This window comes from Panthera uncia, assembly GCF_023721935.1.
Source record: "Panthera uncia isolate 11264 chromosome A1 unlocalized genomic scaffold, Puncia_PCG_1.0 HiC_scaffold_16, whole genome shotgun sequence".
NCBI classification, from domain to species: domain Eukaryota; kingdom Metazoa; phylum Chordata; class Mammalia; order Carnivora; family Felidae; genus Panthera; species Panthera uncia.
The window spans coordinates 25,370,229-25,380,846 of NW_026057576.1; positions in this window are offsets into that span (position 1 = coordinate 25,370,229).

The following is a 10,618-nucleotide window of genomic DNA, read 5'->3' on the forward strand; positions in this document are numbered from 1 at the left end:
CTTCCTTTCTCTCTTCCCCTCCCCCACTTGTGTGCGCTCTCTCGCTCTCTCTCTGTCTCTCTTTCTCTCCTTCTCTCTCTCAAAAATAAATAAAAAACAAGAAGGGATTAAATTAAAAGTTAAAGGAATCAAATTTAAAAATAAGAAGGAAATTCTAGAACTGAAAAAAGAGAATAAATAAAATTGAAATTTAATAAGTGAACTAGGAGCACACTGAACATAGCTGAAGAGAGAAATGAAGAACCAGACTGTAGGTCAGTAGATAATATCCATACTGAACCACAAAAAGAAGGGATGCAAAAAATAGAGCAAAAGAAGGAAAGAGATATATGGGATATTGTAAATTATTATATATAAATGTAGAATGGTAGTGCCAGAAAGAGGAGAAAAAGAATGGGTAGTAGCAATATTTGAAGAGATTTTTCCAAAACTGAAGGGAGGCATTATGCCACATACACAAGAAACCCTATGAATTCCATGATAGACAGACACAGGTAAACTACGGTAAGGCACACCACAATGAAGCTATTGCAAACCTAAGACGAAGATAATGTTAAAAGCAGTTAGAGGAAGAAAGACACGTGGTCTTCAAAAAGAACAAGACTTGGGGTGCCTGTTGGTTAAGCGTCCGACTTCGGCTCAGGTCATGATCTCGCGGTCCGTGAGTTCGAGCCCTCCCCCCATCGGGCTCTGTGCTGATCGCTCAGAGTCTGGAGCCTGTTTCAGATTCTGTGTCTCCCTCTTTGTCTCTGCCCCTCCCCTGTTCATGCTGTCTCTCTCTGTCTCAAAAATAAATAAACGTTAAAAAAAAAAAAAAAAAAAAGAACAAGACTTAATGCTGAATTCTTAAGAAAAATTATGGAAGCCAAAGACATTGGTATACTGTTCTAAGGTGCAAAATACTCCTTCTAAACTAGGATTATAAAAATTGTCCTTCAAGAGAAACAAAGTACAAATAAAAATTGCCTTTCAATATCGAATATAAGATTTACTAACTTTTAATTTATTTTTACTTTTATCTTTTTATTATGAAATAAAACACAGATACAGAAACCACCCAAATCAAGTATATTGTTTAATACGTGATTTTAAGCCTAACAGCTTTGTAATCACTGTAAAGAAATAGAACTTGACTGGCCACTCAGAAACCTCTCCTTGTGTGCTATCCTAATCACAATGCACTGCTTTCCCTAAGAGCAGTCCTTACCCTTTAATACTTTTATTGTAATCTCTTCCTTGTATTTATACTTTGATTATCCACATATGCATCCCTAGACACTATAGTGCAGTCTTGCCCACTTAAAAAAAAGAAAAAAAAATTGACATGTTCTGGAAGTCTCTTTTATCTCCTGGAGCTCCTTCTGTTTTTCTTCTCCTAGACTCTATCTTGAAGATCCTGGCCTGTTTGACCCATAGAATTTCCCAAAGTCTAGATTTTGTTAACGTTGTGGTACAGTTCAACAAGTCCCTTTCTTCTCTGTTTCTTGCAAATTTTTAGCTGGATCCAGAGTCTTGAACACTATATTTTTCTGGAAGAATTCATCACCGATACTCGCATTAAAGGAAAAACACAAAGAAGGTCTTCAGCAGAAAAAAAATGAAGCTAAATGACAAATATATATATATACACACACACACATACATATATATATATACACACATACATATATGAAAGAAAAGGGAAAAGGTACATATGTAGGCAAATCTAAATAAATATTGACTATATGAAAACAATACTAATAACATGGGGTTTTAAATATATGTCGAATTAAAATAAATGGTGATGATAGCATAATATTCAGAAGGAAGGTAAGTAAAGTCAAAGTGTTTATACATGTCCTTTCACTGTACAGAAATTGATAAAAATATACTGTTATGTATTATACTTCAATAAAGTTAAGATTCATATTGAATCTCTAAAGTAGCCTCTGAAAGAATGCCAAAAGATTTTGTAACTGCCAACATGTGAAAAACTGGAGTAGTAAAACCTACTTGATTAACCCAAAAGAAGGTAAGAGGGGGAAAAAAGGAACATAGAATAAATGGGATAAATTGGGGGGAAAAACAAACAGTAAGATGGTAAATTTAAACCCAAGTATTCCAGCAATTATATTTGTTTAAATATAATTAACAATTATAAACAATTTTTAAAATGTATATTGTCAGACTGCATTAAAAATAACAAGACCCAATAATATAATACTTATAAGAGAAGCACCTTAAATAAATTTTAAAAACCCAGAAATAATAAAAGTAAGGAATAAGGAAAGACACACCCTACAAATCCTAACCAAAAGGAAGCTGGCATTGGCATATTAGTATCAAACAAAGTAAATTGTAAGGCAGAAAGGGACCATTGAAAACTAACAAAAGGATTAATCCTCTAGAATAATAGACTAGTCTTAAGTTTGTAGTGTTTAATAATATAGGTTCAGAATAATAAACTCAAAATGGATAAAGGACCTGAATGTGAGACAGGAAACCATCAAAACCCTAGAGGAGAAAGCAGGAAAAAAACCTCTCTGACCTCAGCTGCAGCAATTTCTTACTTGACACATCTCCAACGGCAAGGGAATTAAAAGAAAAAATGAACTATTGGGACCTCATGAAGATAAAAAGCTTCTGCACTGCAAAGGAAACAATCAACAAAACTAAAAGGCAATCAACGGAATGGGAAAAGATATTTGCAATGACATATTAGACAAAGGGCTAGTATCCAAAATCTATAAAGAACTCACCAAACTCCACACCTGAAAAACAAATGATCCAGTGAAGAAATGGGCAGAAAACATGAATAGACACTTCTCTAAAGAAGACATCCAGATGGCCAACAGGCACATGAAAAGATGCTCAACGCCACTCCTCATCAGGGAAATACAAATCAAAACCACACTGAGATACCACCTCACGCCAGTCACAGTGGCTAAAATGAACAAATCAGGAGACTATAGATGCTGGAGAGGATGTGAAGAAACGGGAACCCTTTTGCACTGTTGGTGGGAATGCAAACTGGTGTAGTCGCTCTGGAAAACAGTGTGGAGGTTCCTCAAAAAATTAAAAATAGATCTACCCTATGACCCAGCAATAGCACTGCTAGGAATTTACCCAAGGGATAGAGGACTACTGATACATAAGGGCACTTGTGCCCCAATGTTTATAGCAGCACTTTCAACAATAGCCAAATTATGGAAAGAGCCTAAATGTCCATCAACTGATGAATGGATAAAGAAATCGTGGTTTATATACACAATGGAATACTACTTGGCAATGAGAAAGAATGAAATATGGCCATTTGTAGCAAGGTGGATGGAACTGGAGAGTGTGATGCTAAGTGAAATAAGCCGTACAGAGAAAGACAGATACCATATGTTTTCACTCTTATGTGGATCCTGAGAAACTTAACAGAAGACCATGAGGGAGGGGAAGGAAAAAAAAAAAAAAGAGATGGAGGGAGCCAAACCATAAGAGACTCTTAAAAACTGAGAATAAACTGAGGGTTGATGGGGGGTGGGAGGGAGGGAAGGGTGGGTGATGGGCATTGAGGAGGGCACCTGCTGGGATGAGCACTGGGTGTTGTATGGAAACCAATTTGACAATTAAAAAAAACCTGTTAACAATAAATAAATAAATAAATAAATAAATAAATAAATAAATAAATGAAATATATAAAGAAAAAATGATAGAATTAAAGGAGAAATAAGCAAACCCACAACAAGTTAGAAACATTTAAGCACATTTCTCACTGAACCTGATAGAACAAAAAATACAATAGTGAGAAAAATCCCTGCCATATTGAACTTGCATTAGGGTACAGGACACAAACAGTAATCAAACAGGCACACAAATGAATGTAAAATTGCACATTGGCTGAGTTCTCTGCGGGAAAGGAAGACATTCTGTATCAACGAACATGACTTGAACCGAGGGAATCAAAAAATCTTTTCTAAAAAAGTGACCCTTGATTTCAGATCTAAAAGATGTGTAAGTGTTAATCAGGTGAGTAGAAAGGGAAGTCTGAAGCAAAGAGCTGACACAGCAGGCATCGTGGCACCTGCAGAGATCCCCCAGTAAGGAGGGAGCATGTCAGTTTGAGGAGGTGGAAGGAGGCCCGAGTGACTGAAGCACGGTATATGAAGGAAAGTAGCCCCAAATCAAGCTGGAGAGGTGAACAGAGCCAGAACACTGAGAACGTTGCAGGCCATGTTATGGATCTTGGCCTTCAGAGAGTAATGGGAAAGCAATCAAGATTGCTAAAGCAGGCTTATATTGTCATTGGATTCAGGTTTAGAAAAGACTATTCTAGCTGTGGCATGAGAATTGATTGTGGAAGGTCAGAGTCAACAGAGGAGGCCAAACAATTCAGCATTCCTCAGATGACCAATGATGGTGGAGACAGTGGAGGTGGAGAGGAGTCAGATTCAAGAGACACTTGAGAGGTAAAAAGCAACAGAACTTAGTGAAGGATTCTACATGGTGCCTGGGAGCAAGGGAGACATCAAGAAAGTCTTCTCAGGTTCTTGCTTGTACAAATGGGTCCAACAGCGATGCAATTCTCAAGATAAGAATCAGGAAGAGAGCCAGATTTTGGAGTGAAAGCCACAAATTCAGCATTGAGTGTGTTGAGGTTGAGGGTTGTTTCTGTTAGAGATTGTTCTGTAGAAAGTCTCCTCAAGGCTCTTAATTGAGTTTTCTTTGTGGTGTTTGGTTTGTTTTATTTGCTTGTCTTACCCCCTGCAGTCTAACATTTCAAAAATGGAATAGCCAAGTCCTAACTGTGGAAATTTATCATGTCACTGCATCAAAATATTGACGTTTGCCTAATTTGAACCTTCCCAGGGAGTAATGCAAATAAGAGAGAAGATGGAAAATTTCTTGCGATCCCCAGGAGTGCCTGCAGGATGCTGGGCACTGACCCCAGTTAGAGTCCAAATGTGTCAGAGAACTTTCCTGGCTCTGGTTGTCGAAGGCCATTTAATGTGGCAGGATCACTTTTCTTTAAGATGCTGCACAAGGATGAGCAAGCCAAGTTTAGGAGAATTGGCTCTCAACACACAGGGCAATTTCAGAGAAACATTAATGAACTCTCCCTTCATTGAAAATTAAATCTGTCAAGGATATGAATCAGGTGTCATGTGAAAGAGAGCCCAATCAACTCTTTCAAAGCAATTTCCTGTTAGAACTCCAGGATAGAAGATGCCATTTCCCTCACTCCAAGGTGGTTGAGATCCTGTTGGCAAGTTGTTTTGAAATTCTTTCCATGAGAAAGAACAAAGTGAAGAAGACAGCCTGTACAGTTAGTTACCATCCAGAAAAATGAAATATATATTCATGGCTATTTCCCTCTCTCTCTCTCTCTCTCTCTCTCTCTCTCTCTCTCTGTCTCAGCATTGACCAGCAACCTTATGAGGGTATATCAAGCCCTTTTTCAAACACATTTTTCCCCCTCCTTCTTCCCCGTCCTTTAATTCTTTTGAGGCTTAACTTAAAAGAAGAAATGGAATTTCTACCTTTTAAGAAGTTTGGTTATGGTATCTGATTGGAATAAGTTTCATAGATTATATAAGGTTTAAGTTGTGTATTCTTTATGACAGCTTGAGTTTTAAGGTTTTTGTCCTAAATCATTATTATTGAGTCTGCCTACAGTTTCAACAATTGTCAAACTGAGGGCAAGATCTGCTTCCTTGCTTGGAATAGAACACTGAATTTTGTAACTATATGAAGAAGGTAAGAGACAGATGATTTACAGCTATTTCACAAGCTATGAACCTAAGTCAATTGTCAAAAAAGGAAAGGAGGTAAATGTTCAGGATTTGTTATTTTATGTGGTTTTATGTATTTCTGATTTGTTTGAGGATCATTAACTTAAAATTTTAGAAAATGAAAGGTCAAGGAGTTGTGATTCTACCAATGCTGCTCAACCAAAAAGCACCATAGAATTTTGAAGCACAGAGACACTTAAATCATCAGGTAGTCCAAGGGCTTCTGAAGTGTCTGATTTGGGATCGTGGTTTTAATCCTCCCCACCTCCTATTACCCATAGGGAGAACAAATTCCAGAAGGGAGGTGTCCCAGTAAACATCACATGACTTGTATCTCAGAATTCATCCTCTTATGAATTTTCTTCAGAGAAAAGAAGCAAGAGCTTGAGCCAGTCTTTATTCTAACAGACTGATTAGGCATATTACAAATGGAAAGTCTCAAATGATAGCACTGGAAAGAACTATCCTATATGAAGTCCCTTTCTGGGGGTTCTGGGCTTTGGATGTGCTTAGGACATTTTATTTCCATTTTGGGTTCCTACAGACTCTGTAATTTGGAGGATGCCATCAGGTTCTTGGACAATTGCTGAGTAGAATTGAGGGAAATGAGAGGAAGGAAGCATCTCAGAGCCTGTCTGAACTTCCTCCTTGCTTTGGACCCCTCCTATACACTGATAACTGAGTATGGAGTTCTTGAACTGATATACAAGGGTGTTGGACTTGGGTGTTTTGCTTTCTTGTTTGCAAGCTTTGTGTTTGTTTCTGTTCCTCTAAGAGAACACTTGCTTAGTCCCCTTGTGGCCCCCAACCACATACTGGGAAAAATGGGCCCACTCTATCTTTTAATAATTTATCATGTTGTTGCTTATTCTTGAATTCAATGGATGAAACAAATGACCCAGAGTTTGTGAGTAATGGAATCCCATCTCCACTCCAACCCCAACTCATGAACCAATGACTTCTACTTGTACCTGACATAGTAACAAATATGTTGGGGGCCTTAACTTAAAGCTGGTGATCTCAGTTGAAATACTCTGATTCATTCTGAACAATCATTTGATAGAATAGTCTTAGTTTTCCCGTCTGTAAAATGAATTCTATGTTGGTGACTCTGGTATTAAAGTAAAATATCTTTAAGAAAATTGCTGGAGGCTGTGACATATGACCGAGTGTATTATTATTTTATAATGGAGAGTTTTACCTACCAAAGAGAAGAGCTATCAGCTTCTCTTGGCATTGCTGGTAATTTATTATTCATGACTTCTAAAAATTCCAGCACTGCAGGAAGCTTCAGCATCATTACTGCATTACGTTTTGCTTTTGTGTTAATGCACAGCTATTTTTCACTGTCACTGTCACGGGTAGCAAGAGAGAATAGACGAAAAATTTTAACAAATGTAGGACAGTACCAGACATATTCCAGGTTCTGTTTCTTGTTATTAATTGAATGATCAAATTCAGCTTTATCAGAAGTGAGACTTTTCTGGATGTCCACAGGTTAACCCAAATACCTCCTTCTCCTTGGTGTCCTCAATACATCATGCTCACTCAGAAGCAAGGGACAGGAAATAATGAATTTAGTTAGCACTTTCATATTTGAAGAATCAAGAACATCATCAATTTTTTTTGCTTTTCATAATTAAGAAGAAAAAAAGTCATGGTTTAATTTCAGGCAGTGAAGAAGCTTCCATTCAATTCAACTTCTCTGTGGATTAGAGTAAGGAAGTCCTTTTGATGGGACCAAAGAGATTTCTCCTTCTAGAAGGAGGAGAGGATTCTCTGCTTTGAAGACAGCTCTTGAAGGTAAGGACTCCCTGCTTCCAAAATCTGGAATAATCTAAGTCAAGCCCAGGTAACATAATGTAGAAGCAAAACTATGCTAACCCTCGATGTTACGAATGGAAACAGTTCTTTTCTGTCTAAATCACAAATACCCATTGTACATCTCCAGCTCTGTCATTCGTCTTTCTTCAAATGTTTGTGCTCTTGGGGTGACTGTATCTGCAGGTGCTAACAATCAGCAAGAACAAAGACATCGGGGCTCTTGTTCTGTGTCTTTTTTTTTTCCACGCCTGCCCTTTGGTTAGCTGGTACTGTGTGAACAAAGTTACAAATTTGAATGACATATTTTCAAAGGGTTGAAGAATGCCAAGACAATAGCTCTCTGAAAATGTAGCACAATTGGCAGATGTAAAAAGTGGAGGAAGGGGATATTCAGCATGTATACACTCATTACTAATAGCTTACAGCTTAGCAATTTCATATTTTGTTTTGATATCTTCTGACCTCATAGAGGTTTCTTTTATGCAGTCCAAGCATGTACAGAAATACTTTTTCATCCAATTACATATGGCAGTGTATTTTTCCCAATTAGCAGGGTCCTTGGGTGTGTGGTAACAGCAGAAATAAGGACATCAGGGGTCTCATTCTCCTCTCTCCTTATTTTTCATGACCTCCCTTTTTTGTTCAGCTTTAGGTTATTTTGCCAAGAAACAGCTCTAGATGCATCATATTTCCACCCATTAATCAATGCTAATCCAAAAAAGCATGAGGCATGGATAGGAAAGTTCTCTTGCCTTACAAAACAAGTCCATGTTTATACTTGGAATCTGTTCTAGACAAAGTAAAGGACAAAAGAGAGTGCGCTGGACATTTTTAAGCATCATGATAGCCTGACTGTGAAACCTCACAATTTGTTTGGAGCAAGTAAATGGATATTGTGATATTTGTAATCTGTATCATGGTCCAGTGAAGTATTTCCAAAAAGCACTTCATGGAAGAGAAATCCCTGGAGATACTTCAGAGAAGGAATTGTGGAGTTCAGTAAGTTTGGGGAGTGTGTCACACAAGATTTCCCTTTTTGAGACTCACAATGCATAATAGAATTTTATAGCTCAGACAACTAACAAAACAAAGAAAAAAACTATTGCACTTCGTGTAACCTTAGCATTTCAGAAACTCATTTGATCACAGATCACATTTTACAACTCATTGTTTTAAAAAAATAATACTTACTAATATCTGAAAGTAGCAAGTGAAGTAAATGATCTATAAGCTATAGCTTGGGAGCAGATCAGTACTTTTAATCAAAAGAAAAACTTTCAAACTTAAGGTCTGCTACTGATTTGCAGTACATCACAAATGACCATTATATCCTGCTATATCTCATTAATAAATTTCACTTTTTTTTAGAGTTTATTGATTTATTTTGAGAGAGAGAGAGAGAGAGAGAGAGAGAGAGAGAGAAGAGGAGAGGAGAGGAGAGGAGAGGAGAGGAGAGGAGAGGAGAGGAGAGGAGAGGAGAGGAGAATCTCAAGCAGGCTCCTCACTGTCTGCAAGGAGTCCAATGCAGGGCTCAAACCCAAACCATGAGATCGTGACCTGAGCAGAAACCAAGAGTTGCACGCTTAACCAGCTGAGCCCCCTGGCACCCCAATATTTTTAACTTTTAAATGAAAATAATAATATAAGTGAAAATTTATTAAGTTCTTATGATGTGTCAGGTACTGTACTAAGTGCTGTAGATATTTTATTCCATTTATTACTTTGAACTTGTATTTATTTTTATTTATTCATATCTTTTTAATGTTTATTTTTGAGAGAGAGAGAGAGAGAGAGAGAGAGAGACAGAGTGCAAGCTGGGGAGAGGCAGAAAGAGAAGGAGACACAGAATCTGAAGCAGGCTCCAGGCTCTGAGCTGTCAGCACAGAGCCCAACGTGGGGCTCAAACCCACAAACCGTGAGATCATGACCTGAGCCGAAGCCGGACGCTCAACCGACTGAGCAAACCAGGTGCCCCTGTATTTATTTTTAAATAAACCCAAGTAGTGAAAGAATATATTCTCATTTTTAAAAAGTAAAAAAACCCCACAAACCTATAAAATATCCTTTCATTTTAGCATAAACATCTATATCTTTTTCTGTGCATTTAAATAAAAATGTTTCCTTGCAAAAGCATATACATTTCTTATTTTCTACATAACCAGAATCATATTATGCATACCACTGTGCACTAGCTTTTTTTTTTTAATTTAAGGTATATGTTAGAGATATTTCCAGTATATATATCAGTATATACACATCTACCACATTCCATTTGGAGGCTTCATGACATTTATGGTGTATATGTACCTCCCATTTTTTTTTTAATGTTTATTTATTTTTGAAGGAGAGAGAGAGAGACAGAGCGTGAGCTGGGGAGGGGCAGAGAGAGAGGGAGACACAGAATCAGAAGCAGTCTCCAGGCTCTGAGCCGTCAGCACAGAGTCTGATATAGGACTCAAACCCACCAACCTTGGGATTGGATCATGACCTGAGCTGATGTCAGACACTTAACCGACTGAGCCACCTAGGCGCCCCTGTACCTCCAATTTTTTTAATGGTAGATATTCAGTTTATTTTCAAATTTTTCACCAGTGTAAACAATTATTTTTATTTCTATTTCTGGTAGTATGACAGATAGGTAAACTTGGATGATGCCCTACTTGAAACAATCAGAATGCTGGAGAAAACACAGGGTACATCAGCTTGTACATAAAGAAGGGCGACTCAAGGGTCAAAAGACAAAGTGAAAGCAAGGACCCTGTGGAGCAAGAGATGGCCAAACTTATCTTTCTTTCTGAGGTTTTCTACTGAAGCCTGGACAATTTGAGCTACTGCTTGGTGAGGTGCAGGAGCCAGGAAGTAAGACTTAATGTTTGTACAAGGAGCCAAAGCCAATAGAAAACACCCAACATAAAGCTGGCATCCAAAGGACTATAGCTTCAGTGTGGCAGTGTCCCTCGGAGGGACAATTCACTTGGGTGCATGGTAGGAGATGAGGGTAATCTCTCCTAAGAGTTTAAAACCACAAGCCTGAC